The sequence below is a fragment of the Melozone crissalis genome, unplaced genomic scaffold, assembly GCF_028551555.1.
Source record: "Melozone crissalis strain CALT ecotype California unplaced genomic scaffold, PUWL_Pcris_2 ptg000066l_1, whole genome shotgun sequence".
Classification (NCBI taxonomy): Eukaryota; Metazoa; Chordata; class Aves; order Passeriformes; family Passerellidae; genus Melozone; species Melozone crissalis.
The window spans coordinates 1,128,811-1,156,727 of record NW_026535844.1 but is presented as its reverse complement, the minus strand read 5'-3'; the positions used below and the strand labels follow the sequence as shown (position 1 = coordinate 1,156,727).

At 48.6% G+C, this 27,917-nt stretch overlaps 1 pseudogene; it reads left to right on the top strand.

Annotated features, from left to right (window-relative positions):
• Positions 1-27,917, top strand: part of LOC128945551 (uncharacterized) — a 1,882,792-nt pseudogene that overhangs the window by 1,326,989 nt on the left and 527,886 nt on the right.

Here is a 27,917-nt window from a genome sequence, read left to right as displayed (position 1 = left end):
CTGAGCAGGAGCCTGCTTTGCTTATTCCTGGTCACATCTTACAGCAGACACCAAGGAGAGGGTATTCTCATGGGGGCACTGGCTCTGTGCCAGGGCTAAACCATGACAGTGCCACAGCGCTGCATGTCACCAAGAGCCCTTCGAGTGCCACCAGCTTCTCGTGTCACCAGGACCTCATGCAGGAGAACCTGGGGGGTCCTTGTGCCACCAAGAGCCCCCCGAGTGTCACCAGGACTGGCCCAGCCCCCGTGTGCGGGTCCCTGGTGTCACCGGGGTCTCTCTCTGTGTCACACGCCGCCCTTGGGCACCCACTGGGAGCCCCTGAGCACCGGGAACCCCCAATTTCATTGTCCTCATGCACTGGGACCCCCCCTCAGGACCCCTCCCTCAGACATCAGGACCCTCTGTGACAGCGGTCACAGGGGTCTTCAGGTGAGGGAAGAGACGAGAATGTTGACTCCACGTTCAGAAGTCTTGATTTATTATTTTATTTTATATATATTACATTATAACTAACTTAAAAGAATAGAAAGAAAGGTTTCCTCTCAGAAGGCTAGCTAAGAATAGAATGAAAAGAATGATAACAAAAGGCAGCTCTCTTGGACTCTGAGATAGCTTGGCCTTGATTGGCCATTAATTGTAAAGATCCAAGATGGGCCAATCAAAAATCCACCTGATGCATTCCACAGCAGCAGATAACCATTGGTTACATTTTGTTTCTGAGGCCTCACCTTCTCAGAAGGAAAAAAAATCCTAAGGAAAGGATTTTCACAAAAGATGTCTGCGACATGTCACCTTTTTTTATTTAGTTAAATTAAAAAGAAAAGTGTTTGTAATTTTCTCTGCTGGGCTCATGCAGAGGAAAGAACAAACACTTGACAGGTTATTTGTTGCCAATCAAAGCCTCAGTCAAGTGCTGGTGTGGAATGTAGAACATAAAATTCTATCATATCACCAAAACAATCTTACAAAATAAGAAAATGCAAAAACAATGCAAAGAAAATCCAAATGCTACAGAAAAATCCATCAATAGTTATCAAAAATCCACTGACAGTCATCAAACAATTTCAAACAATTTTTTTGAGAATTTCTGGAATGTCTTGGCCACAGCCCTTTATTGAACATCTTGGGCTGACGCTAATTTTTGTCTTTTCAGTGCTTTTGAGCTGCTGCCATCTCTTTCAATCCTTTTTATTTAATTTTTTTTTTCTGAAAGAGCAGCAGCAGCAGACAGCCTGAGAGGCCCTGGGGGACCCTGGCCCTCTTGGATGGATCAGGAACCCCAGACCTGGCCCACAAAATAGCGGCCCAGGTTCTGACGGGGGAAGCGAAGCCCCCAAACCCAACAGGAGGCCGGGCGGTGGCCCTGGCCCAGGGAACTGATGCCAAATTTTGCCCCAAACAGGCAGGGTGACTGCCTAATCAGACTCAGCTTAAGTCAATTAAGCAGGAGGTATTTTTATTAGCGACGCGTCGGAGAAATCACAAAATGGATTTCTAAGTTCTCATAGCAAAGCAAGTCTTATATACAATTTTGGGTATAGGATTACATCAGATCAGATACATAATCATGCATATTCATATGGGGCGTGGTGTAGGCGGAGCGTGGGCGGAGCGTAGGTGGAGACATCTCTTTTGGGGAATTTTCAGGTGGTCGTTCTTGTTGCCTTCATCATAGACGGGGTCTTTCTGATGAGTCTTCTTCTTTAAACTTTTGAACTCTTTTCTTAATTTGGTCAATTCTCGGTGTATTTGGCTTGGATCTCGTGGCTTGGCAAAACCCATAGGGTCGTTTTGACATTGCTGGCTCTAAACCTGCTTAGCTTATTAGTTTCTCCTATACTTATCTCTTCTCCTGTCATGATGCTCTACTTTTTATCTAATTTATTGCTCTGTTTTCCTGGTGCTGTGCTTTCTCTGTGTGTTCTAGTGCCAGGCCCTTCTTTACATGCTTCTTATTCTATGTTTTAACTCATTACTTCTGGAAGGCTATCTGCTTTAGGGCTTCATTTCCTCCCTTTTTCTAGTAACTTACGAATTCTTTCGTCAAGTTCTGGTCTTACAGGACGCTGATAGGCTCGTACTATTGCCCAAATTATTTGGGTCTTCTTCATTATGCCCTTTAATTTCTACTACAAACAGATGTTTGTAAGAGTTAGTAATAACAAAGCTACAATTACTACTAGCATTGGGTGCACCAGGTAATGGAAGACTTGTGTAGCTGTTGGGGAGTATCTTGTAAGGATGTCTCACCAGTGATGCTGGCCTACTTGTTCTACTTTGGTCAGGACATTCTTTATCTTTTCTGAATTGTGTTCTATCTGCCATACCATTCGTTTAGTTGTTTGATTCACCTTTTGCACCAATTTCTTTACTTCAGGGTGTGCAAGCATTGCTTTGAGGATTTTGACGTCCATCCTTATTTGTAATTTCGGTATCTCTTGATATAGGTTGAAATTTGTGTTAATTAGCTGTTGGGTAGTTATTGGGACAGTGTAATGAAAATCACAACCTATGATCTTGGTAAAGTTGCATACACAAAAGTTAGTATTGTTAGTCTCTTTTAGGCAATTATCTATAGTGACGTTGTCACAAGCTGTCCTTACGCAAGCACACTCATTTCTTATATAGTAAACTTGTGATTGTGTTTTATCATGCGGAAGCATTTCTAAGGTACATACACTGTTTTCAGCATCTAAGCATAAATCTTCGGCTTCTACCACAGCATTTTCGCAAACATAGCCTAATTGTCTTCTAGGGATACATGCTTCTGTGCTAACTGATTGCCACTTATTTTTGGTGTAATCATAACTGGCCTAGACGTTATGGTTTATTGGCTTAACAACGACTTTTTGGTGTGTTGTCCCTAGAGTGAGGATGGGAAAGATAGCTCTTTCCTCTGCCGCACTAATGGTGAGGACATAAGCTTCAATGTGTTCTTGTTGAGGCTCATAGGTGAAGTTCACTAGTTGCCACTAAGCTTGATGGTCCCTCTCAAATTGTGTAGTGTGATTGTCCTTTAATATTGTTTCTCTTATTTCTTGAGGTAATATACTTGACGTTTCTTCTCTCATTATTTTTGCTGCTACTGATTGTACTCATTGTTGCGTCTGAGAGCATTGGATAGCGAGTGCAACGTCTCTGCTGAGTTCTTCTGTGTAGTCAGTGAGCTTTACAAAATCTTCTGCAGTATGGTTTGCTACCATGGCTAGTAATTTCACTACTAGCGATTGTGTTTCGGCTAATGTAAGCATGGATGTACTGAGAGGCACTTTAAGCTTTCTTAAGCTCGATGTGACGGTACTTAATTTGTTTACTAATACTTCTTGATCTATTGTGTTTACTATGCCAAATCTGGTGCCAATCTACTTACTTAGATCTCTTTTTGTTTTTCTGTGATGAGACTTTGTCGCTAGCCATGCATTCTATCTCTTAAGGCTTTGTTGTATAAATGGTCGACAATCCTTTTGCAAATAAGTAATATTGGTGTGAATGTTCATTTGCACCTTTTTCAGGGAATAAGTGGGGTCCAACAATAATTTTAGTTTGTTAGATTTTCTTATCACCTGAGGCTTTATAAAGGTTAGGTTGTGTACTGCTTTACACTCCACTGGTAGGGTGGTTTCTTGAGGCAAGTCTAGATCTGGATACAATGGGATCACATCTTCTGGTAATTGTATCTTATATTCGGCAGCATGCTTGAAAACACGCTCGAGGGAGCTAAAACCCTGTCTCAGTGTTTTTAACTCTCTTTCACATGTGAACGTCATTGACTGATCTAATCTAAATACCATCTCACACAGTGCTTCTCTTCTCTCAGGACCACTAGATGCTCTATAAATCACTGAGTTTCGGGGTTGTGATCTAGGTGGATCTTTCTTAAAGTCGCTCTACTGACATGAAATTGGGCCCTTTTGTTGAGTCCAGGCAATGGGTTTGCTCATTTTTACTAGACTAAAGGTAATTAGGTTTTGTTTAGAGGCTGGCATCGAGGGTTGAATTGTTAATACTAGCTGCCTTGTTTTTCCTCTTCTTTTTCTTGTTGGGTCAAGCTCTCGACACTCAATTTGGATTTGGTCTCTTTTGTATGCTATCATGGAGGGCTGATGCCATACTTTACTTGCATATGGCTGATTGTTACGTAAGGCATAAACCTCGAAGTAGGGTCTGCTCATTCTTAATTCTGGGTGGATACACTGATGTGCATGAGACTATGGGTCTATTGGGGAAGAGTTTTGGGGAAGAGCTATACTTATTGAGAGTCTAATGATCAGAGTTGTAAAGGTTTGGGGTGGAGTCGGGGTCATAATGTCTGGCTGTCAATTTTGTTTCTTTTGGCGTTCTCGTTGTTTGATGTGAATTTGTTCTACTCGTAAAATAGCTTTTTTTAGTTCAGTGTCTAAATCTCTTTGTTTTTTAAAGGGTCCAATTTGGTCACTTGTTAGTGGATGTCGTGGGACAGAAGAATAGCAACGGGTCGATAAAACTTTAGAACGACTAAGTTTCAAACAATAAACAACTTTGTACGTTCTAAAATTTTTTATCGCAACTTCTACAAAGAAATCTAATTAGTCCCACACAATTTCTTTCCCCACACCCAAAGCACGGCCGATTGTGAATAGGGTCTTGTGGGTCAGGTCTTTGTTGACTGTACGTTTTGACTCACTCTATCTACTGTATTGGCGTGCTACGCAATGCAGCTCTAGCTTCGGCATTAAATTTTGCTATGAGAGATAAAGGTTTTGGCAAAGTCAATGTTAGTTTATGTTGGATTCTCACGTGATCTTGCGGAGACAGCTGACTCAGAAGTCTGTACATTTAGGGCAGGTTTAATCTCTTCTTGTTGGTTTTCTGGAGCTCTCTTGACTCGTGAATAGTGGATCCACGTAGGTCGTTCTTTGATCTGAACTGCGGTGAAGGTAGTCAGCAGTACTTGGAAAGGTCTCTCCCACTTTTCTTGTAGGGGTTTTCCTGAAAGATTCTTAATATACACCCAATCTCCGGGGTTAAATGGATGCAATTTGTAATCCGGTTGCTTAGGTTGGTGCTCTATCATCACAGCAGCATTCTTATCAAACTGTTTCTCTACTGCAATTACATAATCGTAAATGTATTGATTACCAATCTGGTCTATGACATCTCTATTTACAGCTTGCATAGCATAAGGTCTACCATATAGAATTTCAAAAGGACTTAACTTTTCCTTCGATCTTGGCTTGACTCTCAGTCTCAGCAGAGCAATAGGCAAAGCTTGATACCACTGCAAATTAGTCTCTTGGCATATTTTAGCAATTTGCTGTTTGATAAGATGATTCATCTTTTCCACTTGCCCACTGGCCTGTGGACGGTAGGGCGTGTGCAATTGCCAATTGATTTGTAATGCTTTGCTTATTGCTTTCACTACTTTTGCACAGAAATGTGTACTTCTATCTGAAGAAATGCTCTTCGGTACTCTAAACTGTGGAATAATTTCATTCAATAGTACTCTAGTTACTTCTTTTTCCTTATTTGTCTTACAGGGGAATGCTTCAGGCCACCCAGAAAATGTGTCAGTTAATACTAACAGGTACCGAAACCCCCCTTTTCTTGGGAGTTCAGAAAAATCAATTTGCCATATCTCACCTGGGAATTTACCTCGGTTTATAGCTCCTAGGTGTACTTTGGTTCCTGTGTTTGGGTTGTTCTTCAGACACCGTTCACACTGGGACGTAACGTGTTTTATAGTAGTAAATAATTTTGGTCTTGCTATTCTGGTCTGCAAATATTGGTAAAGCGAATCTAGGCCCCAATGGGCCTTCTCATGTTCTGCCTTCACAAACTGCTACATCACGTTTCTTGGTATCACTAACTGTCTTGTTTTTAATCGATCCTAACTATTTTTTAGTATTTTGCCCTTATTCTTTTGAATCTACTTATGATCTGATTCTTGGTAATCTGGCTGGATATTGATATCCAGCTCCCTTGGTATTAGGGCTGCTATTTCTGCTTCCTTATTTCTTATGGCCACCAATTTAGCTTCTGTATCTGCTTTCCTGTTCCCTATTTCTGGAATAGTATTGCCTTTCAAATGCCCCTTGCAATGCATTATGGCCACCTGTGTTGGGAGTTGGACCGCCTCTAGCAGTCGCAGAACTTCTCCTGCATGTTTGACTGTTTTCTTTGTGTAGTCAACAGTCCTCTTTCTTTCTAGATGGCTCCATGAGCATGTACGACAGAAAAGGCATATTTAGAGTTTGTCCATATATTAATTTGCATGTTCTCTGCTAATTCTAGGGCTCGGGTCAGGGCTATCAGCTCTGCTTTTTGAGATGAAGTCTCTGCAGGCAGGGGGTTTGACTCAATTACCCTCTCTGTAGTGGTGACTGCATAGCTAGCCATTCTTACTCCTTGCCTCACGAAGCTGCTGCCATCTGAAAACTAGTTGTCTGCGCCTTCGAACGGCTCTTCTTTGAGATCTGGGCGACTGGAGTAGACGGCTTCAATTGTTTCCAGGCAGTCATGTTCGATGGGTTCTGCTGGAGCTCTTCCTTCTAAGAATGAAGCTGGGTTCACAATATTAGTTACTTGAATGGTTACATCATCTGATTCAGCCAGGATGGCTTGGTACTTTAAAAATCTGGAAGGCGACAACCAATGGTTGCCTTTCTGTTCTAGCACAGCTGACACAGTGTGGGATACTAACACAGTCACTTTTTGGCCTAGCGTAAACTTCCTGGCCTCTTCTATGTTAATTATTACTGCGGCCACTGCCCTCAGACAGCCTGGCCATCCTTTACTTACTTCATCTAATCGCTTGGAGAAGTAGGCCACAGCTCTCTTGTGTGGTCTCAACTGCTGTGCCAGTACTCTTAGGGCCATCCCTTGCCGCTCATGGGAAAATAGCTAGAATGGTTTTGACACATCTGGGAGACCTAAGGTTGGTGCTCTCATCAGCTCCTGCTTCAGCCTCTTAAAGGCCCCTTCCGCCTCGGGAGTCTAAACTAGGACATTCTTGGTTTCTTTTAGCAAATCATACAATGGTTTAGCGAGTATCTCATACTGGTAGATCCATAGCCGACACCAACCTGTCATCTCCAGAAAGGCGCGCAGGTCTCTCACCGTCTCTGGTTTGGGCATCTGGCAGATGGCCTCTTTCTTGGCTGCTCCCAGGGATCGCTGTCCTCTGGAGATTTCGTATCTCAAGTACACCACTTCTTTTTGCACCAGTTGTGCTTTCTGTTGAGAGACTCGATATCTACTTAAACTCAGGAAATTCAACAAGGAAATAGTCCATTCAATGCATTCTTCTTCCGTCACTGTCGCTATTAGGAGGTCGTCTACGTACTGCAGGAGAGCGCCATCTCCCGGCGGCCCTTCCCATTGTTCTAATTCTTTGGTTAACTGATTCTCAAAGATCGTGGGCGAGTTAGACCAGCCTTGGGGCAACCGTGTCTAGGTAAGTTGGGTCTTTCTCCCCCTATCTACTGATTCTCACTCAAAGGCAAAAATCTTTTGACTCTCGGGGGCTAAGGGAAGGCAGAAGAATGCGTCTTTCAAATCTAATACGGTGAACTAGGCCAGGCTATCCTTTAGCCTAGTTAAAAGCGTATATGGATTAGCAACTACCGGGTGTAATGTCTTGGTTATTTCGTTTACTGCCCTCAGATCCTGAACGAGCCTATACGTTCTATTAGGTTTTTTTACTGGCAAGATCGGTGTATTAAAGTCTGATTCACATTCTACCAATAACCCTAGTTCTAAAAACCTTTTGATTATGGGCTCAATTCTTTTTCTGTCTTCTATCTTCAGAGGGTATTGTTTTCTTACCACTGGTCTTGCCCTGACCTTAAGTTCGACAACAATCGGTGTCGCTCGTTTTGATTTTCTAGGTATATCTGTAGCCCATACCAATGGATAAGTCTTGCTCAGGATTTGCTTGAAATTGTGGTTCTCAGGTTTGGGTTCTACACAACTGATTGTTAGGCTTAGGGCTGTAATCAGTTGTTCATCGTTTACTTGAAATTCTAATTTGTCTTTGTTGAACTTTATTATGGCTCCCAGGTTTTTCAATAGGTCTCTTCCCAATAAGGGCTTTGGCGAATTTGGTAAATACAGGAACTGATGTATTCTCATTTGTTTCTCAATTTTGTATTTAATGGGTTTCAAAAAGTAAGCTTTTTCTGGTTGGCTTGTTGCTCCCACAACTTGTACAAATTCATCACTTTTAGGTACCAATTCTTGATTTAAAACTGAAAAAGTTGCTCCCGTATCAATTAAAAATTGCAATTTCTTTTTACCTTCTCCTAGCTCCATTTTAACCAGTGGGTCTGCTAGGGTACGGCCCACCGGTCCCCGTCATTCACTATCCTGATGTGTGGTGGTGGTAGTGGCCATAAATCTTTCTCTCAGTTGGGGACATTCTCGCCTCTAGTGCCCCATCTGTAGGCAGTGCGCACATTGATTTGGCCCTACCCTAGTGGGGTGGGGCTGGAGTCTCCCTCCCCTTCCCATTGGGTTGCCTCTACCCCTTCTTCGAGTTCTAGGTTCTGGGTAACCTGTCTTTTGAGCTGCCACTGCTATAGCCACCACTCGGGCTATCCTCTTGTCTTCCTTTTTCTTCTCTTCTGCTTCTCTATTATTATATACCTTCCATGCCTCATTTAGCAGTGTCTCTAGGTTTTTGTTTGCTGGGTGCTCAAGCTTTTGTAACTTCTTCCTGATGTCTGGGTTACTCTGTCCCATCATTAACCCTAGCAGGTGCTGTTTCCCTTCTTCTGTTGCCGGGTCTAGGGGTGTGTATTGTCTCATTGCCGCCCTGAGTCTGTCCAAGAACTCTGATGGGGTCTCATCCTTTCTCTGCCTGATGTTATATAGCACTGACCAGTTGATAGCCTTAGGGATTGCATTACGCAAGTTCATCGCTATCAGTTTCTTATACTGCACCAACCGTTGATAATGATCTGCGTTACTTGGGTCCCATTCTGGTTTACTGCTGGGAAAATTATTTTCTATTCTCCCTGGTAACACTTGAGCATGTTGTCTCTCTGTTTCCAACACAAGCCCCCTTTCTGTATCTGTCAGCTCTGACAGCATCACTTCTATATCCTCCCAATCAATATCTAAATTCTTCGCCATTAATTCAAATCTCTTTGCTACTCCCTCCGGATTTCTCCTAAAATTTTTTGCTTCATCCCTCCAATTGTTCAAATCACTTGTCGAGAACGGCACCTTTACTCTAGTCTTTTCTCCTACCATTGGCATAATTTGTCGGAGAGGAGCTATCGTATGGTTCTCCTCCTCTCTTTGCTTTGTTTCCCCCCGTGCCACAGATCTGGTATAATGCGAGTGACTGGTCCTTGCCCTGGGGTTCTCTTCCTGTGCCTCTATGTCCAGTTCTTCATTTTCACCTCCTATCTCTATTACACAGTCCGTCCGACTCCCGTCCTGGGTCTGTCGTCCCCCTAATATCTGTCGACCCTTATCTTGCCCTGGGCTACTACCCCTCTCATCCTCTGCTGCTTTCCCATCTCTTTTATCTTTTATCTGTATTATTATACTCAATCTCTGCGAGTTGTTCTCTGTCTCCTTTTCGCATGTCACATTACCACTCCCCTTATATTTTAATTCAGGGACGTCGCCCCCCCATGAGTCGCTCTTGTCCCCAGCCTTTTGTGTGCTGGTTTCCATTCTGCAAACACCAGTCCTTGGTGTGTTAGTTTCCATTCTACAGTCACCCCCATTTCTGGATGTGTTACTATCCCCGTATGGACTAAGCTTGGGCGGGCTGCGTGTCTCCCCCCGGCTCTCTTCTCCCAATGGACTGTCTTCTTTCCTTTCGAGCTCCAGTCTGGGTGGGCTGTCAACATAGCTCCCCGACCCCTGTGGGCTACCTAGTTCCTGAGGGCTGCCCTTTCCCTCGCTAATCTCCGATTTTGATGGGCTACTCTCCTCTCAGCTGTTGTCTAGTTTCTGAGGACTGCATCCAAACTTAGATTTCCACCACTGCTCCAATTCCTTTAATGGGCTAGGATCCCCTTGTTCTTCTTTTGGTCCGGGAAGGGGTCCTTCCCGCCCTGGAGCGAATGGATGGTATTCCCACAAGCTTATTTCGCTCTCCTTTCCACTATCTCTCCTTGTTAACTTGAGACACTGCTGTCCAATACTGCATGCATCACAGCAACGGTCTTTTGACTTCGGACCTTTCTTATCTCTTTCCAAAGCCAATACTAGGGGGTCCTGAGGGGCTACATTAATTCCACATCTCTTTTGCCACTCAGGTTTATTCCTTAGGGTGAAAAACATGTCTGCGTATATTACCTCATCCCATTTATTGAGCCGTCGGAGGAAGAGCATAAGTTGTAAAATGGTATTATAGTTAGTTGTCCCCTCTGGTGGCCACTTTTCTCCGTCATCAAGACGGTACAGAGGCCACCATTGTGTGCAATACTTAAGAAGTGTTTTTTTACTTATGTTTCCCCCTGGAATCCCTCCCAGGTCCTTCCAGTGTTTTAAGATACATCCTAAAGGGGTTTTCATATTTATATCTTTACTCTGTTGGCTTCCCATGGCTATTCCCTGTGTCTGCGTTTTCTGTTTAACCGGAACAGTCTCTTTTCGCAAATACTGTATGTCAATTGATTTTAACTTTTCATACACACAATTTCCAATCGCTTTGTCCGTTTCCGACCTGGCTTCTCGCGAAGAACAGGAAATGCGGAGCGGGACTCCCTCTCGCTTCGCAGCGATGCTGCGTCTCATTCACTCTCACCCACACATCTTTATGAAACAGTTCCTGCCTTATGGTCTATATCAGAACGGACTGTTTACCAGGTAGGGCCACGAGAGGTCGCCTGCAGACTGTGAGATACCAGTTTGCTAAGTTCATGCACATACATTTCCAATCTGTTTACATAGAAAGTAATAAAAGCATCCCCTATAAAATTTTACAGCGGACACATAAGACAAACACATAAAACCACCAATTAACACATCTTTCTCTCGCTCTCAAAGAACAATAGGCAATCTCCCATACAGCAAAACAAACCAAGGATACCAAGTTCAACTCTTCTCTACCATAACCTAGTCGTTTCCTTTTGTACTCTATTTACGGGACTTTAACCCGTATTTACGGGACTTTAACCCGTAAAATCAGGGATTTTTACCGAGGCGTCCCTCCGGCTTACCCTGCGAGCGGTCACGTCTGACCTTCGTTTTCCAAACAAAGCGCTTTATCCCAAAACCAACAAACAATTCAAATACCTCTTAAAGCCAATAGGCAATTCAAATACCTCTTAATTGAGCAGGAGATGCAGCCAGCGTCCATCCGAGAGCACCGGTCCAGGGAAGGAGCTTCTCCCGACGAAAAGCCGTCAGAGGCGCCCAGAAGACCCCGACCTCAGACCCGGGCCCGGGAGAGGACCCTTAAGGCTTGGATCTCCTGTCTGGTGCCATAGGTCCCTTCGTGGTCGCCAGAAAATGATGCCAAATTTTGCCCCAAACAGGCAGGGTGACTGCCTAATCAGACTCAGCTTAAGTCAATTAAGCAGGAGGTATTTTTATTAGCGACGCGTCGGAGAAATCACAAAATGGATTTCTAAGTTCTCATAGCAAAGCAAGTCTTATATACAATTTTGGGTATAGGATTACATCAGATCAGATACATAATCATGCATATTCATATGGGGCGTGGTGTAGGCGGAGCGTGGGCGGAGCGTAGGTGGAGACATCTCTTTTGGGGAATTTTCAGGTGGTCGTTCCTGTTGCCTTCATCATAGACGGGGTCTTTCTGATGAGTCTTCTTCTTTAAACTTTTGAACTCTTTTCTTAATTTGGTCAATTCTCGGTGTATTTGGCTTGGATCTCGTGGCTTGGCAAAACCCATAGGGTCGTTTTGACATTGCTGGCTCTAAACCTGCTTAGCTTATTAGTTTCTCCTATACTTATCTCTTCTCCTGTCATGATGCTCTACTTTTTATCTAATTTATTGCTCTGTTTTCCTGGTGCTGTGCTTTCTCCGTGTGTTCTAGTGCCAGGCCCTTCTTTACATGCTTCTTATTCTATGTTTTAACTCATTACTTCTGGAAGGCTATCTGCTTTAGGGCTTCAGAACCGAGCCAAACAGCCCAGGCCCAGCCCGCCAGGCGGGCTCTGCCTTGTCACAGACCAGCGCCCTGCCGCCAGTGCAATGGCAGCACCGGTGACCAAACGCTTCCTGCCCCCAAACCCACCGAGGCATGCCAGCAGTGGGGGAATTGAAGCTGCCCCGAGAATCTTCATCTCGGGTCTGGGAATGTTTCCCCACAGCAAGCAAGCAATGATGGCTTTCTGCCGTTCCCTCTTCCTCTGCAGTGAAATGCAAAATGTGTTCCTCCCATTTGCCCCCCGGTACCACCCCCACCCCCTCTGGGCTGGGGACCAAAGGCAGAACTTTCGGGAGCCCCCTCCCCCTCGCCGCTGGGGCACGCGAGGGGCGGCAGAGAGATTTGCACCCCCAAAGGGAAACCACCGATCAAACACCCCCAACGCGCCAAGAACGCTGAGCTTGAAAGCCGGCAGCCGGGCTGCGCCCGCACTCAGCTGCCGAGCCGCGCCTCCTCCACGGAAGGAGAGGCCGGCTGCTGGAGCCGCTGCCGCAAGGGCAAACGGCCCGGGACGGTGCGAGCTCGGACATGCCGCCGGCTCCAGGGCAGCCTCTGACGCAGACACGGAGGACGGAGTCTCCGAAGGCGGCAGAGCTGCCGGGGCGGGCGGCGGGGGCAGCAGGGGTGCGCGGGAAAACGCCGCCGTTGTGTCGCTCGGCTCCAGGAGCGGCAGCGCAGGCGCGCGCTCTGCCCCTGCGGGAAGGGCTGGCGGGGGCGGCACGGGGTCGGCAGCGTCTCCTGCCCCTGGCTCTGGGGTCGGCCACGGAAGCGCAGTCAGAGAAGGCGGCGGAGTCCGCACGGGAGGCGGCGGGGGCGGCGCCGGGTCGCTGCTGTCGCCGAGTGCGTTGCCCAGCAACACCGGCACGGCCGCGGGAAGCGGTGTGTCGGAGGTCGGCCGCGCAGGCGCAGAAGCCGGCAGAGCTGCGGGCGGGGCTGCCAGGGGCGGCGCAGCCCACTCAAACCCCCTCTGAGAGCAACCAAGGGGGGAGAAAAAGCGGCTCCGTCTGAGCATGCCCCGAAAATGCAGGAAAAAAAACTTCTTCGGCTGCGGGAAAAGTCTCGCCCCCCCCCGCTGCGATTCAGGGGGACTGGGAAGCTTCAGGTCGTCTTCCTGCAGAGGGTCCTCATCCGGGAACGGGACTTGCCCCATGCAGTTGGCAATCCACTGAAATGAAGCTGCTTTCCGTTTCACAACTGGGAAGAGCATTTTGAATGATGGATAGATCTGAGGGTATCCAAAATCCTGACACTGAGCCATAATAATGAATTCCATGCATTCCCATATGTACTAATCAAGGGCATAGAGCACATTCGTGAAAAACCCGTGGAACTTTGCCCACCGGAAAAATTCATAGAAATGTCTCTTCACCGTAGGAACTTTGTCCTCATGACCCCATTTTTGCCAGAGGCCAATAAGTTTCTCCTCTGAGGGGTAGAAAGGAACCTCTGCCTCCATAGGCACCCCCTCCCACACGTGCAGCCACATTCTGTGAAAGGCAGCATCGTCAGGAAGGGAAGAGTTAACAGTACCTTGTGACAGTGTCCTCCAGGCTCCAAGAGGCTGCTCTGTGCTGCTAGGCTTTCAGGACATCTTCTCTGGAGGATTTTCAAAAGGTTCTCTTTGTGGCCAGCCTTGGCTGTGAACTCTATCCAAATTCAGGATCTTCAGTTCTTCAGCTCCTGGCTAGAATCCATTTCTGTGGTCACTTGTGAGGTGACCATCAATGGCACACACTCGGGGTTTACCCAGTGTAGCAATGCTCGTCTGGGGTCTCACCAAGTGATGATTTCTTCTTCAGTCGAGGGTCACCATCAGTGACTGTGTTCACAGGGGTTCTGGGATGAGGGAAGAGACGAAGATCTGATTCCATGTTTCAGAAGGTTTGATCTGTTATTTTATAAAATATATTACATTGAAACTATACTAAAAGAATAGAAGAAAGGATTTCATCAGAAGGCCAGCTAAGAATAGAATAGGAAAAAATGGTAACAAAGGTTTGTGGCTCAGGCTCCGTGTCTGAGCCAGCTGGACTGTGATTGGCCATTAATTACAAACATCCAACATGGGCCAGTCAAAGATGCACCTGTTGCATTCCCCAGCAGCAGATAATCATTGTTTACATTTTATTCCTGAGGCTTCTCAGCTTCTCAGGAGGAAATATCTTAAGGAAAGGAATTTCCACAAAAGATGTCTGCGACAGGCACACATTTCAAGAATGACTTCCCCGTGTTGCCCACTGGTGTAATAAACATAAAACTTTCTAACTTTTGACTAGTTAGAGTCTTTGTCCATGATCTTGAGTTTTAATGATTCCGTTAGCAAGCCAGCCAGGAGGAGACTCTGCTGGGCTGTGAGACCAGCTCAGGTCATGGACTCCCTTGGTGCACCCCCAGGATATTCCTGGAAGAGTGGGCTCTGCTGCACAGACTGTTCATCCAGCAGCAGACAAGGAGCCCTGAGTACTAAAACTCCAGACAAAATGGTATGTTTAGAAATAAAACAGTTTTAAACAGTGACCGGTAAGGCGTGGTCAGGAGAGGCCCTTTGGTAAGTCGTGGGAGATGTTCCACGTGCAATTTGTGCCTCTGTAGTGTGCTTGCAAGCTGAAGTTGCAGTTGAAATCTGGTTGCCAGCAGAAAGAGTTGTTGAACTGTTGTACTGAGCTTGGGCTTTTGGTGCTGCCATTTGTTTCAGCATAGAGAGCTCAGTTTGCCACCAACTGGGGCTAGCAGTCGTAAGGGCAAATGCTGGTCTAAGGTTGTTATAACTGAGTTGGTGTGTGTGGAAAGAAATACCCCTTTCACACTGAGTTTGTGTGTGTGGAAAGAAATACCTCTTGCACACTGAGTTTTTGTGTGTGAACTTTCTAGTTTTGGGGAGCAGCATTCGCTGTGACACCTGGTGTTTGAGTATAACCAGTCTTTTGTAAGGCTTTGTGTTCAGGTGTTAACCAATCCTTTGCCTGTGGGACCTGGGAGGCAAGGATCAAACGCTGTAGCACAGTGCCTTTGTGGTCCCTCTCCTTGTGGAGTTTGCAAAGATGCGACTTTGGATTCATCTGGTGTAGTGTGCGATTTTGCTGACTATTGTGTAAAAGTTATAATTGTAACAAGCTGGTAATTTTTGTTGTGTGTCATCTGTGTTAAGCTGTGTATTAAGCTTGAGCCTGAGTCAAAAGGGTTAAGCCACCCTTTTAGAAGGGTTTTAACTTGAACTGGTGTTTGTGGGCTGTCACAGCTGTAATAGAGACAGCTTGTTATAAGTTGATTCCCAAGACTTGAGGTACAGGAGAGCTGTGTGGGTTTTTTCCCCTGCATTGTGGTAATTTGGTTCTTGGGACTGTATAATTCTGTATGTGAGATTTTAAGATTTTGTTTGCAACAAGTGCAGCATTTTATGTGGAAAAACTTGTGTGGTGATTTATGTGCATTAAACCAAATTAAAAGAATTCCAGGAAATCCCCTCCCCCATTTGTGGTGTTTGTGGGCATATCAGATTTTTCTGTAACAGGGACAGCCTTTTTATTTATTTTATTTGTGGTTTGACAGATTAAAGGAATCCCTTTACCTTGGCAGTGTGAAAAGTGCATATTATGTCTCTATGCAGATATAAAATACTATATGTATTTTGTTGTAGTGATTAATAGGGCAGTATCAACATTTTAACAGTATGGTAAATTCAGTTTTCTAGTTAAGGTAGGAACTATGTATGTGGGATACTTTTTTAAGAAATGAATGAGGTACTTGCACCAGATAGCAGCCACAGGACACCTAAATCTTTCAGAGAAAGAGAATTTACTGCTCTCTTATCAGAAGAAAGGAACTTCTTCCTGCCTTGCTCAGCCACGAAGACGCCGCTGAGGATTAGGAGGCAGAAGTTGACACTGACCATACAGAATCCTTTGTTTGAATGGAATTTATGCATCATGTATGAGGTGTATGAATATGCAACAGGCTATTTCTTTTAAGGGTTAATCCTCTGTTAATGGGTGTCCTTTTTCGGGCTTATTTTGCCCAGAAAAGGTACTCGGTCCTCCTTAACTTTCTTCTTATTGTCTCACTTTCTTCTTATTGTCTCGTATTGTCCTAATCTCAATTGTTTAAATTTTTATTACTCTAAATATATTGCTATTTTTATGACCATTTTATTACTATTAAACTTTATTTTTTTTTTAAAGTGATGGGTGTTTTCACAATGGAGGCATGGGGGAAAGGTGGATTTAAGGGTCTTAACTTAGTTCTCATTATCCTACTCTGCGATTTTGGAGTTTTCTGTCAGAAATCTCTACCCTCCCCCAATAATCCACAGAGCTTTGGGCGGTTTTCCTTTTCTTGCGGTAAAACAAAGAGATGCACTGATGCATCTCTTTTCTACCCCTAATTACGGGTAGGAAAACTGAGGGCTTCCCGCTGAGCCGGAGCCACCGGAGCCGCAGTGCCGGGAAAGCCGTGGCGGGAGGTGCGGAGAAGTTTGTTTGTGTTTTCAGCTCAATCCCCCTCGGGCCCGGGCCCGTTCCAGGGCTGTTCCTCAGCTCCGGCTCTGCCCTCACGCAGCCCGGGGGGCCCTGAGAGCGCGGGGCGGGTCTGTACCGTGTGCAGAGCCCGCCCCTGTCTGGGATTGGGCGATGTTGCCGTCAGTCATGTTTGTGGCTGGCTGATTGGTGGGAGCGGGGCGGAGCAGGGCCCCGGTGGCGGGATGAGGGCGGCCGTGGCTGGGCAGCGGCGCCATTGTCGGAGCCGTGAGCGGCGGCAGCGGCCGGAGCGCGGTGAGGCGGCGGCGGAGCTCGGAGGCGGCCGCAGCGCAGGTGGGAGCCGCGCTGGGTTGTGCGGGGTCTCGGGGCTGGCTGCGGGCCTCGGGGGCGGCAGGGGGCTCGGGCGGGTTCGTTGTGCCGTGTGGGGCCCGTGTTGCCGCTGGCGTGAGGGCGCTGCGGGAGCGGCTGCCCGCGGTCTCCTTGCGGCCGCTGCCTCGGCAGGAGCCGCTGGCGGAGCAGCGCTGGCTCGGCCCGGTTGCTGTGGCTGGGACAGAGGGGGCTGCCCCGTGCCCGGCGCTGTGCGGGGAATTCCCGTGGCCGGAGGTTTCTGTGCGCAGAGGAGACAGAGGAGTCCTGTAAAAGCGACTTTATTGCTGAGCAGAGGGAGAGGCCGTGGGGCATTTGCCGTGCGCTCTCTGCCATTGTTGTAGTTCGCAGCTTCCTTTGTATCCTCATTTTCCCGGCTCATCTCCCTCTCCTTTTGCCCACTGGCTGAGGTGCTTGGAAGGTTCAGACCTCCCGATCCGCCAACTGCATATCCTCGTCAATGTGCACTGTAGGAGATGGGGGTCACGCACGGTAGGGATGGACGGAGATGAGATCTCTTTGAAGCCAAGTCATGAAACTATCGTTTATTACAAAGGACGTGGGTGAAGGGCCCTGTTGCGAGCTGCCAGCTGCAGCTCGGAGCAGGGCCGAAAGAAAAGAGGGTTAAAGTATAAGAGAGTTAAAGACAAAAGTTTAAGAGCAGAGAGCATGTAAAAGGATGGGGTGAAGGAGTGCAGAGGGAAGACAAAGAGACAAAGAAAGAAAAGGGCGCGAAGAGGGGCACGAGTGCGGGCGAAGAGATAAGGGAGAAGAGAGATAAGAGAGCACAGAGTGTGAGCAACAGGAGAGGGCGAAAAGAAGCAAAAAGAGAGCGAAGCTCCCATTACAACACAATAAATCGTCTTCAGTGTTAAACATGCAGATTCTCATTAACCAGTCTACTACAGCATGCATATCTTATAACATTTCTACACAACCTATAAAAATCACTACATTACCATACTATGTCTACATGTTAAACCCTAAATCTTATTCTTTGGGCCTTATCTGCCAAGATGCAAGGCCTGCTTGCAGAGGGAATTGTTTCCTCCAGGGGGATTACATTCAACTGGTCACAACTAAGGTATCTCAAAGGTTGCTTTCATTTCAATCTTGCATATAGTTTCTATATTCTCAAAACCCCTTGCTAGGCAGCCATATTTGAAAGGCTTTCTTGTTTCATCCTGCCCAACAGTGCACCCCCACATTTGTATAACAGCCGATATTCATGGCTCTGTTAAATCCTTGTTCTTCGAGAAGTTCAGGAATTTAGCGGGACTTTCTGTGAGCAGCAATCCATGTTAATTAGTAACATTTATTGAAGCTGGTGGTTTCGCCTGTTGCTTCCTTATCTGCAAGTCCCTGGCCCCTCGCTCAGCTGCTGAATGAGCTGCACTCTCAAGGTGTGGAGCATGGTAAAAAGATGAGAGTTGCTGCAGCACATCAGAGGAGAAACAGCATTCGTTTAACCCATGGTCTGCCACGGAGCCACAAAACTGTGTCCCATTCCCATCCTTTCCGCGTTTGAATCCGTACATGAGCTGCTTTCTTCTTTCCTTTGTTATCTGTTTCACCACTTTTCCTTTTTCATCTCTTTGCCAACAGCAGTTTGTGTCATTTAATTTTCCACGAACCCCTATTTTTCTGCTAACAGATGATCTGATCCCATCCCATGGTTAAGTGTTGTGTTCCTCATTTCAGTGGGTTGATCAGCAGGAAGGTCAGGAGCTGGAGCTGTCTGGTTGGTTATTATTCCGAGCAGAGCTTGTAATCTAATGATGCCATTGAAATGGGAAATGGGCACTGTGGCTCCTGATACAAATTGGTTCGGGTTCCCAGGGGCTGGTCCATGGTGTTATAGGATTTGTTCTGCTGGCCGTTCACCTTTTCCCTATTTTTGGGCGCTCTCTCCAGCCAGGGCTGCATCAATTGACTGCTTTTCTCTAATTAAATCATCAAATCCTTGGATTCCCAGCTTATTTCCCTGAATATTTGGTAGCAAAAAATCCCCAGTGCTCTAATCCACCCTATATAACACAGACAGTGACAGCACATGTTGGAGTGGGCAGCGGGATGATTCCCCCTATTTATTTATAGTGAAGTTTTCCCAACGTTCTCCATGTGCTGTTTCCCTTTGCAGCTTCACCCGTTTGTGTTGCAGGGTCAGATATCCTCCCCCTGGGCTCTGCCTTGAGCTGTGCAAATTCCAACAGTGCAAGCAGGCAGAGCTTGAGGTGAGGGGCAGAGGGAATCAGCCCAATTCCTGCCCCAGGCAAGAGACCCAGGTGCATTGTCCACACTTTGCCCAGCAGTGTTCATTTGCATTTCTAAAGCTCCTCTGTGGGCTGCCTGGAATGAAGCTTCTCTTCCTGCTGCTGGGCAAAGTTGATGTTTTGTTGCTAGTCGTTATCTCTGTGGGTGTCTTTTGGGCTATTCCCAGTCTGTTAAGATGTTAAACTCATCTCCTTTGAGCAGTGTAACACCCCTTAAAAAAAACCTTTAAAATTCATTTCCCAAAGGCGAAGAAAACCAAGCCTGAGTAGAGAAATAAGACTGAAAAGAACTAAACTCGGTACATTTTGCAGCAGTGCAATGGCAGGCAGCCCAGAGTGTGGGTGTCAGTGAGGCCCAGAGTGGAATTGTGCCGTGGTGTTCCCCAGCAGCTGTGGCAGTGCAGGCCCAGCCAGCGCTGAAGCTGCAGCAGTGGCAGTGGCAGCAAGGCTTGGCCCCAGTGGCTGGAGATGGCAGAGGAGGGTGGCCAGGATTGCAGAGGATTCCAGGCGAGGATCTGTGGGCAGGCGCAGGGGCTTGGCCCGCTGTGGAGCCCTGGCTGCTGCTGCGTTGCCTTCAGGGCAGGCTCAGGGGCGGCCTCCCATCCTCCTGCTGCAGGCGAGAAGTGCAAATCTGCGGGGCTTCAGAGCCCTTGAGGCCAGGCTGAGGGGTCCCCCCGTGTTGAGCTGTGCTGGCGGCTGTTTCTGGCCTCAGGGACACTTGGCATGGGCCCCTTGGCCACCAGTGGTGCTGCTTGGCACTCCTTAGGCAGGAGCCGATGTCCTGGCTGGGTGTTGGCAGCAGCAAAGTGCCAGGGCAGGCTCTGTGCCAGCCCAGCTTGCTGTGGGAGAATGTGCCTTGATATCTGCTCCAGTGGTTGCTGAAGCAGTGAGAATTGCTTTTGCCCCCCTGTTAGGTGCCATGGTGTCAGCAGAAGATGTTGAAGCCTTCCTGCTCAGGGCATTTCAGTGCCAGGCTGTCACAAGCACCCACAGCTGGGCGGGTTGAGCTGAGCATGGGGCGGTGACCTGCGCTGTGTCTGATTCCCCTTCCTTCCCTCCCCTAGAACAGGGTGTTGCTGTTAGACACCACTTGTCCTGGTTGCTTCAGAGTGCTTTGGAGAGACTCCATATCTAAATTTCCCTCTTTCGCTGGGCCTGCCCGTACTTCTGGATTCACTTGAGCATAGGCCTCGCCAGACATTTGACACAAAGGTACAACAGTACTGGTCTCTGTATCACCTTTTATAATATTAATTTGCATTCCAAGTTTAGCGATCAAATACCTTCCCAGTAAATCATGATAACAATTTGGACCAAGTAAAAATTCATGAATTTCAAATCGCTCTCCCAGATGTACCAATAGTGGTTGAATGAAACCACGCATGTTTCCCACTTAACTCCTCGCTAATCAAACATATTTTTAGCATTTCCCCCCCCCATATGTCTAAGACTCATAGTGCATTGAGAAGCCCCTGTGTCCATCAGGAAATGCCTCCTCTCAATGCAGACCTAAATGTTCTCAAGGGCTGCAGTGTGGAGGGTCCCTGGTGTGATGTGGGCTGTGACAGCCCTGCCAGTCCATGTCCATCAAGGGGTGGACTTGCTGGTCCTGAGGGTGCTGCTGTCTGTGCTTGCAGTGTCCTTGTGCCCTGCAGCTGGAGCCCTGGTTCCTTGCCAGGGGCTGTTTGGGTGGGCTCTCCCCTGCCGAGGAGGGCAATGCCTCTGCCAGGTGCTTGTGGCCGAGCCCGTGCCCTGGGTGCTGGGGCCCCATTGCGCCCTGGGGTTGATCCCTCAGGGGCTGTAGGAACTGTGCCCTGGCCTTTGCCTTCAGCTTGGCCTTTTGCTGCTCCTTTCTTGCATTCACCTGCTGTGCCTTTGTGCCCAAGTGCTGCAGGGCCTTCTTGTGCCCCTCCTGCAGCCCCCCTCAGTGCCTGTGGGTGCTTTTCTTGCTTTACAAGAGATGTGTCAGCTCGGGAAGGCAGAAAAAGCTTCTCTTGGAATGGAGAATGGAAACCCCCTCCATCTTAATTTCTAGACTAGTGAAATCAAAGGGCTCTCAGGCAAAGATATGGGAATAGGAATACCAGTTTTTTACTAGTGTGTATAATAAGGCAAACAAACACCAACAGCTGCGGCAGTGACAGCAAACAGAGCCCGGACCCAGTCCCGGCCTTTGGGCTGCGGCGCTTTGCCCTTGGGTGCAGTTCCGGGCATGGCCGGCAGGGGCGCTGGTGGCTCCCGCGGGGCGGGGCAGCGCATCCCTCCCATGGGAACCTCTCTGAACGGAAATAGAGCAATCCCTTCAGCTAACTCTTTCCCTTTCTTCCCTTCTATAGCCTTTTTCCCGTGTTTTGAGAAAGAATTTGGAGAGGGCTGACTTTTAACTGAGCTCCTAGTGTTTCGATAAGGTGCTTCCTGTAGAGAGAGAGAGTTTCGCTGAACAGCCGGAGCTGTGGTTACCGAGGGGACGTAACTCAGAGCAGGACGGGGTCAGGGGGGGATATCCCGCTGAGGCTCAGTGGGAGTGTGTGCAGGGTCTGCTGCCGGAATCGGCAGAGGGGGATCTTCCCGTGGAGCCCGAGGCGGAGCATGGGTAGCCCCCACATGGCTGATGGCGGCTGATCCGGCAGCTGCCGGCAGAGCAAAGGCAGGTGGGAGAGCCCGGCAGCAGCGGCGGTGCCCAGCGCAGGTGGCACGGGCAGGGCAGCCGGGGATGGGATGGCTGGGACCCCCCCTGGGTGCGGTGAGCGCGGTGACCTCGGAGCAGGCGGCAGGACAGAGCAAGCCCCATCTTGCCCAGCATGGGCGGCAGAGCGGCCGCGGGCCAGGCAGTGGGAGCAGGGCACACAAATTGAGCGACAGCGCCGGGGCAGGTGGAGCTGCCCTGGGCAGTGAGGCTGCACCTGGGATGGAAACCGGGGCAGGCGGAGCTGAGGCGGGCAGCGAGCCGGGACCCGGGACAGGCGCCTGGGCCGCGAACGGAGGGGGCAAGACCTGCAGAGGATCCCACTCTCTTTCTGATTTTTCCTCTTCTTCCCTTCCCTTTCATTTCCCCTTTTTTTTTTCTCAGAGGTTTCTCATACTGTAAAGATTTTTATTGTTCTAAAATCCTCTGTCTAACCTATTGCATATTCTCTTCCAGGTAAATGGTTTTTTTTACAAATAAATCCAGAGCCTAAGAAATCCAAACTTCTGCTTGGATACATTGAAATGGTCGATGAGCTAACTCACGACCTCCTAATCTTATTTTTCTCGTCACCTTTTTATTTATCGTTTGGCAAATTAAGCATCTTTCAGTTACTTGCTTTGCAACTCAAAAAATCCCAGTGCACCCATAGTTCCTTAGAAAATGATCACACAAAGCTTGAATACCCCAGTGGGTTTTATGATACATGTCTTCTAATATTTTCTTAGAAGCACATTTATTAAGTAATTGTCTTCCATCAAGATGTTTCCATTTCCCTGATTTATCTTGTTCACTTCCTGTCGTGTTCAAATCTTTTTTCTCGACTTCCCTAAACTTTGGAATTTCCAGTTTTTCCTCATTTGGAGTTAATGTTAACGTAACTCTTTCATCTCCATTTTCTGCTGCATCCTTAGCTTTGTGCTCTGCCCCCAGTTTGCCTCTCCTTTGGCCCGGGCTGGGTTCCCCCCGCCCGCAGCGCCTGGAGCAGCCGAGAGCCCCGCGCTGCCCATCCCGACCTGTCCCGGCTCCATCCCCGCCCCTGCCGCGGCTGCGAGGGCTGTGGGAACGGGGCACCGAGGGTGTGGCTGCTGCTGGGGGAGGAGGAGGAGGAGGGAGGGAAGGGCAGGGATGAAGGGAGAGGAGGAGGTGGGGTTAGGGACGAGAAGCAGGGGGAGGGATGGAAGAGGAGCGATGAAGAAGGAGAGAGAGCAGCGATGGAAGGAGGGGAAGGAGGTGGGGTTAGCGAGGAGGAGGAGGAGATGGGATGGAATGGGAGAGATTGAAGAGGAGAAGGAGGTGGGGGTAAGACAGAGGGGGAGGAGGAGGGGGAAAGGAAGAGGAGGAGCGGGAGGAAGCAGAGGGACAAAGGCGGATCGAGGCTGTGCCGAGGGAGGGAACCACGCTGTCAATCCCTGCCTGAATTCGCAGCCCCCACCTGTGGGATCATTGCCCCCCATTGCCCCGGTGAGCGGGGAGGGGGAGCTCAGCCAGATATCCCGGGGGGTCCCTGGGTTGGGGTTTTGGGGGATGTTTGGAGAATGAAGAAGTCCATGGCTGAGCAGAAAAGGCCCCTTGGGGGGACATCGGGGGTGGCAGTGGCGGCTGCCGGCAGAGGCAGCCTGGAGGAGCAGAGCCCTGTGTCCCCCAGGAGCCCAAAGTGGGGAGCCCAGAGAGGGGGGAGCGCCGCCATTGGCGGGAGCCTCAAGAGCCTGGAGAGGGGCAGGGGGGACTCCTTGGAGCCGCTGCAGCCCAGAGCAGAGAATGAGGGGAGGAGGGAGCCCGGGAGCCCAAACAGCCCCGGCATCCCGAAATGGGGAGAGCGAAGCGGGGGGAGCTTTTGGCATTGCAGGTACTGCCAGCAGCCTGGGCAGGGTGGGCACCGAGGAGAAGGGGGACCCCCAATCCAAGCATGATCCCCAACAGCTGGGACAGGGGGGGAACCCCCGAACACCAGAGGGGAGGAACCAGGGACGGGGGACTCCTGGGAGGCTTTTTCAGGGCTGAATCTTGGGTGTTTGGGAGGTTTTTCTGGAGCCCTGATGGCCAGTGATTGCAGAGATGGACTTGGGCAGAGGGACCTTCAAAGTCAATGTGTGTTGGGGAAGATGAAACAGGAAAGCCTTATAAATATGATTGTCTGGAAAAGATTTTGAGAATATAGAAATATAAGGAAGATTAAAATGAAAGAGATACCTCAGTTAGTGAATAACTGGAAAACAATGGTGTGGCCAGCTGAAGGTAATCCCCTTTTGATGAAACAATTCCCTCTGCTTGCAGACAGATCCAAGGGTCAGAGCAGACCACCCTAGCTCAGCAGAAGGGGTCCAAAGAGGAGTTTTTAGGGTTTAAAATGTAACACAGTATGGTGATGTAATGATTTTTACAGGCTGTATGTAAATGCTATAGGATTTGTATCTTGTACTAGATTGCTAAGTGAGAAATAGAATATTCAACACCGAAGAAGATTGGTTGTATTGTAACGGGAAACTTACTCTCTTATGCTTTTGCTCTCTTAATCACCCTCTCATCCTCTCTACCCCTCTCTTCTCTCAGGCCTGCTCCGAGCTGTGCCTGGCAGCTCCAAGCAGGGCCCTGCACCCAGGCCCTTTGAATAAACCGCAAGTTCCATGTCCTGGCTGCAGAGCTCTCTCGTCTCCGTCTGTCCCAACCATCCTACACCCCGACCCTCCTACAAACGCGCTCATCCCTTGTTTTCCCCAAACCAGGATTGCCCATTGCCAAGGCCTGGGAGGCTGCGAGGAAGAGGAAGATGCCCCAGGACACTGAGGCAGGTGAGGAGGAAGTCAGTGCCCCTTTCCCCTCTGTGCTGCTCCATCTCCCAGCCCAGCACGGCCCCGGCTGCAGCTCAGCCCTGGGGGGATCTCCTTGCCCTTGCCTGTGGCACAGAGGCAAATCCCATCCTGTCCTTGTCCTTCCTTCCCCAGAGCAGGTGCTGAGCATGGAGAGCAGGGAGGACAAATGCCTACGGCAGAACCTGGTGGAAGAGGCCGTTTTGAGCGGCTCCACGGCGCAGGAAGCCAGCGGGGAGGAAAAGCCCCGGAGATGCCGCACGAGGAGGGGCTGCAAACGCAGCCGGCGGGGATCTGCGGGGGAAAGAGTCAGCCTGGGCCGGGAAGGTGGCCGGAGACGGAGCCAGAGCTTGGAGCTGGTGCTCCATGAGCAGCTCCATGATGGGGAGAAGCCCCACACGTGTGGGGAGTGTGGGAAGAGCTTCAGGTGGAACTCTGACCTGATCAGACACCAGAGGATCCACACTGGGGAGAAGCCCTACGAGTGTGAGGAGTGTGGGAAGAGCTTCACAGAGAACTCCAGCCTGATTGTGCACCAGAGGATCCACACTGGGGAGAGGCCCTACGAATGTGGGGAGTGTGGGAAGAGGTTCAGCCAGAGCTCAAGCCTCATCAACCACCAGAGGATCCACGCTTGGGAGAGGCCCCATGAATGTGGGGAGTGTGGCAAGAGCTTCAGGCACAACTCTGTCCTTATCCAACACCGGAGGATCCACACTGGAGAAAGGCCGTACAAGTGTTCCGAGTGTGGGATGTGCTTCAGCCGGAGCTCCAGCCTGATCAGGCACCAGAGGAGCCACACTGGGGAGAGGCCCTACGAGTGTTCCAAGTGTTGGAAGAGGTTTACGACCTGCTCCCATCTCCTCCGGCACTATTGGATTCACAGAGAGGAGTGGCCCTTCCAATGCCCCGACTGCGGGAAGGGATTCAAGGACAACTGCACCCTCATCATCCACCGGCGCATCCACACAGGGGAGAAGCCCTATGAATGTGATAAATGCAGGAAGGGGTTTCAGACCAGCTCCAATCTCCTCCGGCACTATCGGATTCACACACAGGAGAGGCCCTTCCAATGCCCCGACTGCGGGAACGGATTCAAGCAGAACTCCACCCTCGTCACCCACCGGCGCATCCACACCAGGGAGAGGCCCTAAAAGTGTCCCCAGTGTGGGAAGAGCTTCTCCAGGAGTTCTAACTAGACCCAACACCAACAGAGGCACCACTAAGGGAAGCCCTGCGAGTGCCCTGAGTGCGGGCAGAGCTTCGTGCACTGCTCCAGCTCCGTCCCCCACTGGAGGAGGCACTTTGGGCACAGCTCTGGTCACTCACATTCCCTGTGATCCATGTTGGGAACACACCTGGCTGCTTCGCCTTTTGGTTTGGCCCTAATTTTCCTTTGCTTCACCTTCATCCTTTAAAGACGCCCAAAACTGGGTTAAATGAAGGAAATTAATCGAGTTTATCTGAAGTTCCATAATGTCTGAGTTTTTTTAGAGGGAATTTAGGATCTGGGGACACGTTCTGTGTGGAGTGCTGCTGTTGCTAAGAGGCAGGAATTTGATCTCACCCTTCTTGTGTTTTTAAGAACTCCTCCCCTGACCCAAACCCCAACTCCACCCTTGGGATACCCTATAAAAACTCCACGGCTCTGCCTTTGCCTTGTCTTTGGGGGGTAAGAAATGGATTCCCAAAGGATCAGCCCTTTTCCCACTGGATTCCCAGAGGATCAACCCTTTTCCCACTGGATTCCCAGAGGATCAGCCTTTTGCCATCAGATTCCAGTAGAATCAACCTTTTTCACTGCATTCCCAGAGGATTCTGACTCTGTCACTGTTCTTTTTTGTTTGTACTACTGCATTTGTATTTTTAATTTTTCCTAATAAAAAACTGTTATTTCTACTCCCATATCTTTGCCTGAGAGCCCCTTAATTTCAAAAATAATATTATTATTATTATTATTATTATTATTATTATTATTATTATTATTAATAATAATAATAATAGTAATAATAATAATCAAAGGGAGGAGGATTACATTTTCCATTTCAGTGGAGGCTCCTCTAATGGGGAGACACCCCCAAGGCTGGGCCATGTGAAATAGTCCCTGAAAGATGTAAATTACTTTGTGGATAGGCATGGGGGTCTATGAATCTGCAACAGGCTGATGTAATTAAAAACAGATTAATTAAGGGGTGTTTCCGAAAATAACTGGGGGGTCTTGGTGGCCATAACAACCTTTGGCCTTGGTCCTTCTCTCCTATTACATCAGCCTGTTGCATATTCATAGACTTTTTGCATATCCATAAAGTACTTTACCTATTCCAGGAACAAAATTGGCTTCATCCATTTGGGGGTCCCACCCCCCTCCCAGCTCAATTTGGGGTGTCCCATTCCCCTTCCAGCTCAGTTTTGGGATCCCATACCCCTCCCAGCTCAATTTTGGGGTCCCATTCCACATTCTCACCTCAACTAGTGGGGTCCCATCCTCCTCCCAGCTCAGTTTTGGGGTCCCACCCCCCTCGTTTCGCCGCTTTTCCCTTTCCGATCATTCCCCCAATCCCCTCCCCCGTGTTTGGTTTTGGGGGCTCCAGGCCCCTCCCGCTCCGTTTTGGGGTCCGACCCCGTTTTGGATTAATTTGGGGTCCCCAGCCCATCCCCAGGGTCACCTTCCCCCCCACACCAAATTCCGCTCCTCGCAACTGATGAGTCATCAGCGAGACACGCTCTGATTGGCTGGAAATTACCCCACGCGATCTCTGAGTGTTTACCGCAGTGAGAGGCCTTGGTCTGTGGCTGGCAAGTGATGAGTCAGAGTCGGGCCGGGCGCTGATTGGCTGAAAATCGCTGGGCGGAGCCAGTGCTCTGGGTTTCTGCCCAGCAAGTGGATCGTCATCAGTGGTGCGCGTTCTGATTGGTCGGGATCTGTTTCGGGGGGCAACAGGAAAACTGCAGTTACGTGGGGTTTATTTGGGTTTATTTAGGGTTGGTTTGGGGTTTATTTGGGGTTATTGATGGACTAGTTGGGGTTTATCTTTGGTTTTACTTGGTTTATTACTGTTTATTTGGGGTTATTTGGAATTATTTGGGTTTATTTGCAAGTATTTGGGTTTGTTTGGGCTTATTTAGGTTTGTTTGGGCTTATTTGTAATTATTTGGGGTTCTTGGCGTTAATGTTGGTGTATGTCGGATTT